At 48.9% G+C, this 3,715-nt stretch overlaps 1 non-coding gene across 1 annotated transcript; it reads right to left on the bottom strand.

The window, feature by feature from the left end:
- Positions 1-3,156: 3,156 nt before the first annotated feature.
- LOC119869944 lies at positions 3,157-3,302 on the bottom strand. Its single transcript, XR_005354909.1, has one exon. It is a non-coding gene; the product is annotated as a U4 spliceosomal RNA (small nuclear RNA).
- Positions 3,303-3,715: the final 413 nt, after the last annotated feature.

Genomic DNA, 3,715 nt, shown 5'->3' with positions numbered 1-3,715 from the left:
CACTCAGCTGCCAGATGTCTACACCGCCACTCCTCACGTCTCCAAGGCGACTGGGACTGGTTTGCTGACCGAGTCTATGGGACACCTGCTGGTACTGGATCCGTTTTAGAAGGATGATAACCCTGGGCTCATATGTACTGTGACTGTTCTGGGAACAGCCCGGGGATAAGGTTAGTGACCTCACACACGGGAATGGCTCTAGGACCCCCTGCACTGGAACAAAGGACCAGAAGTTACACCCTGAGTGGTGTTGACTCCTTGTACTGCAGAGTCACTCCGCACCCTACCAGTTCCCAAGGATGGACCCGCACCCATAGTTCATACAAACGCAGTGAAGGACTGATGGGGATCTGTGACAGCTGCCCTGTGAGGGCACACCCGCTTTAAGCCTGCCCTGTGTCTGCCGCAGAGCCAACCCTGGGACCCTGTGGACCACTGGCCTTGAGGAAACAAGGGACCAGAGTTTCAGAAGATAAGGCCTGACAGTACTCAGAAGCTACCCCAGTGATCTGGTGTCCCCAAAGTGAGACAGCGGGCAGCTGATTCCTGGCAGCACAGAGGAACTTGGAAGCCCTGAAGGACAGATGACTGGCTAACCCCCGTGCCCCTGCTCACAGCTTTGACCCAGGCCCCCGCCTGCTGGATGGGGAGGGTGGTGGCCTTGCAGACATCTGTCTTCTCTCTTCCCCAGTTGCTGGCTTCCTAAATAAAATGATCTCTCTTTTTCCCCCAATGCTTGAATCTTGATAATTTCTGAGAGGTGCTCTGCTGATCCCAGGTTGGAACCGGAGCTGCAGGGCCATAGAGACAATTCTCAACTTTTCACGCTGGTGGGCCCTGCTCCTGGGCTGCCAGCCAAGGTCAGGATAACTTCCCCAAACCTCAGAGCAGGGCTGTTTCTGCCCCAAGCACACGCTGCATCCGTGTTGGTAGCAGATAACCTACAAGAAACATGTCAAATAAAGATAAGAGTAAACGTCTGGGTTCCATTCCTGTGTCTCCAAAGCCCGCAGCCTTGCATATACTAGAAGTATAAGATAAAGTCTGAATTTTCTGAAATGTTCTTCATCAGGGTGACTTGTGACTCTTAGCTTAGGCTCTGCTCACAACCAGCTAGGGGAGGGCTGTGGAGCGTCTACACTGGCAGGTGGCCTTCATGGGTGCAAGAGGCTCAGAGACAGTGGCCTTGAGTCACAGGAGAGGATGATGTTAAGGCTGTCAGCACAAGGTGACATCAGAGTCGCGTTCTTTGTCCTGCTGAGGGAGACTGTCTGAAGCCCAGGAGCCTCTACACCCTGCCCGTCCTGGGGTGTCAGCCATGAGCTCTCAGGAAGTTCAGTGAGACCCACGGACAGACACAGAGACAGAGAGAGACGGAGTTGGGAACGAGGTTCCTTTTTGTTGTGATGGGAGGTGGGAGAAGCCATGGTGAGGCCCCAGAAGCAAGCCAGGCTGAGCCCAGCCCAGAGCCGTCCTACATCAATAGAAGCCCGTGGAGAGCCATAGAACTCCCCAATTGCCATGCTTCCTCCATGGCGCCCGAAGGGCAGGCTTGGAGTTTTCTAAGAGATCGTCTTGCCTGCGACTCCCAGCCTGGGGAGGAGCCCCTTTTCCTGCTCGCCCACTTGAAGGTCTACAGGGTCTGAGCTCAGGCATCCTGGGTTTCTGCAGCTTGTCCCATCCCTTTCCATAAGCGCATTTTGTGGTAAAGCACCGATCTCAGGATAACCAAGCGGGTCCTCCTGGTTTGCCTGGACAGGTGGTGGCAAAGTGTGGGTCCTTGACGGGGAACCCACGTGACCTGGAAGGTGCAGGCCATCCCATCTGAGTTTTGGGTGCTGGCATTTCCTGCAGTGCACAGGAGTGATGGGACATTGCCTCTGCGCTCATGAGCCCGGGGCTTCTACGGTTTTGTTTGCAGTGTGATTTCATTAAATCAACTAGGTAATGGATAGTGACCTAGAATATGTTGCCAAGGCTTAGTTAGGACAGCGTGTGCACCGCTCTGTAGAAAGGTGCCCAAGGAGACTGTAGCTTGTCCCTTCCGTGGTACAAGAACCCTGTTAGTTCTGGAGAAAGCGGTGATGCTCAGGGTGGGGGTGGGTGTGCTTCTTATAGGGACTCCTCACATGTCACTCTGCAATCCCAAGCTTATGAGGGTCAAGGGAGCTGGTGGTCTCCAGCGACACCAAGCTGGCCACAAGACCAGAGAAAGACCCCGCCCACTCCCTCCCCCATCAGGCTCCTCTGTTTCTGGAGATCTTGCTTAATTGTAATCAGTGACCATTTGGGCTGCTTGTTTTTCTCTTCCTCAGCTTTAAATTCCGGCTCTTAAGTTTATGATCACCGATAAAAGAGCGAGCCCTTGAAACTCTAGGTCCCCACCGTGGACCGCAGTGAACATGGAACCCCAGGCAAGCTCGCTGCTTCCTGGGATGTGCGGCTCATACACTTTTTTCTCACTGTGCCTGATGTTTATCGCTGAGTGTCCTGCAATTTTAAGAGCCACATAAGCTGGTCCAGTCACGACACTGGTTATGGACAGGCTGGGACCAGTATTTCTAATTTATGTAACCGTTAACTTCACGGATATAATTGTCTTGCACTTGGAATGTTTGACAGTTGTTTTAGGAGGTGTGAGAGGCTCCAGCAAAGGCACAGCAGATGCTTCTGCCAATTTCTCTTGCCTCCAGCCAGAGGTTCTCTGCTTCCAAAAGCCCCTGTGATTAGACTGGGGCCTAATAGATAAATCAGGAGCATCTATAACCTTAGGGCCTATAGCTCTAATCACATCTGCAGTTTCTGTGGCATCTACTATATTTGTAGGTTCCAGGGTTAAGGTGTAGGTAGGTATCTTTGGGGGCTAGTCTACCTATCCCACTAGGGATAGAATTTCTCCTGTTTCCTCACAGAAAATGATGTTTTGGCTCTTACATTTAGTCCTCTAAATATATTTTTATTGTGGCAAAATACACGAGTCTGTTATGTTTATATTTTGATGCATTTTGAGTTAATTTTTGCATATGGAGAGGTATAGGCTGAGGTTCTGTGTGTGCATGTCTACTACATCAATCTGCTTGTTCCAATACCATTTTGGGAAAAGATTATCCTTTTCCTAATGATGTCTTTGGCATCATTAAAAAAAAATATATATATAGATTTTTTTCTGGATTCTCTGTTCCAATGATCTATTTATATCTTTATGCCAATACCATAGTTTTAATTATTATAGTTTTCAATTAGCAATAATTGTGCGCTTCAGATAAACCTCATTGGCTACAATACTTCCACTGTGCGAAGCTAATTATTAGAGTCTTGTAATCAGATTATTTAAGTCCTCTAACTTTTTACTTCTCTTTCAAAGTTTATTTGGCTTTTAAATCCTTTGCATTTCCACATAATTTTTATTTTTTTTTAAAGATCTTATGTATTTATTCATAAGAGACAGAGAGAGAGAGAGAGGCAGAGACACAGGCAGAGGGAGCAGGCTCCATGCAGGGAGCCTGACGTGGGACTCGATTTCACATCTCCAGGATCAGGCCCTGGGCTGCAGGCGGTTCTAAACCGCTGAGCCACCTGGGCTGCCCGCCACATAATTTTTAAATAAGCCTGCTAATGCCTATAGAAAAAAACCCTGCTGGGATTTTAAAGAACTTTTAATTTAAATTTCAGTAGTTAACATACACTGTAATATTAGTTTCAGGCGTACGGCATA

Source organism: Canis lupus, chromosome 1, assembly GCF_011100685.1.
Source record: "Canis lupus familiaris isolate Mischka breed German Shepherd chromosome 1, alternate assembly UU_Cfam_GSD_1.0, whole genome shotgun sequence".
In the NCBI taxonomy this organism is placed as follows: domain Eukaryota; kingdom Metazoa; phylum Chordata; class Mammalia; order Carnivora; family Canidae; genus Canis; species Canis lupus.
Note: the sequence above shows the minus strand (reverse complement) of the source record. Positions and strands in the feature narration are given on the sequence as shown.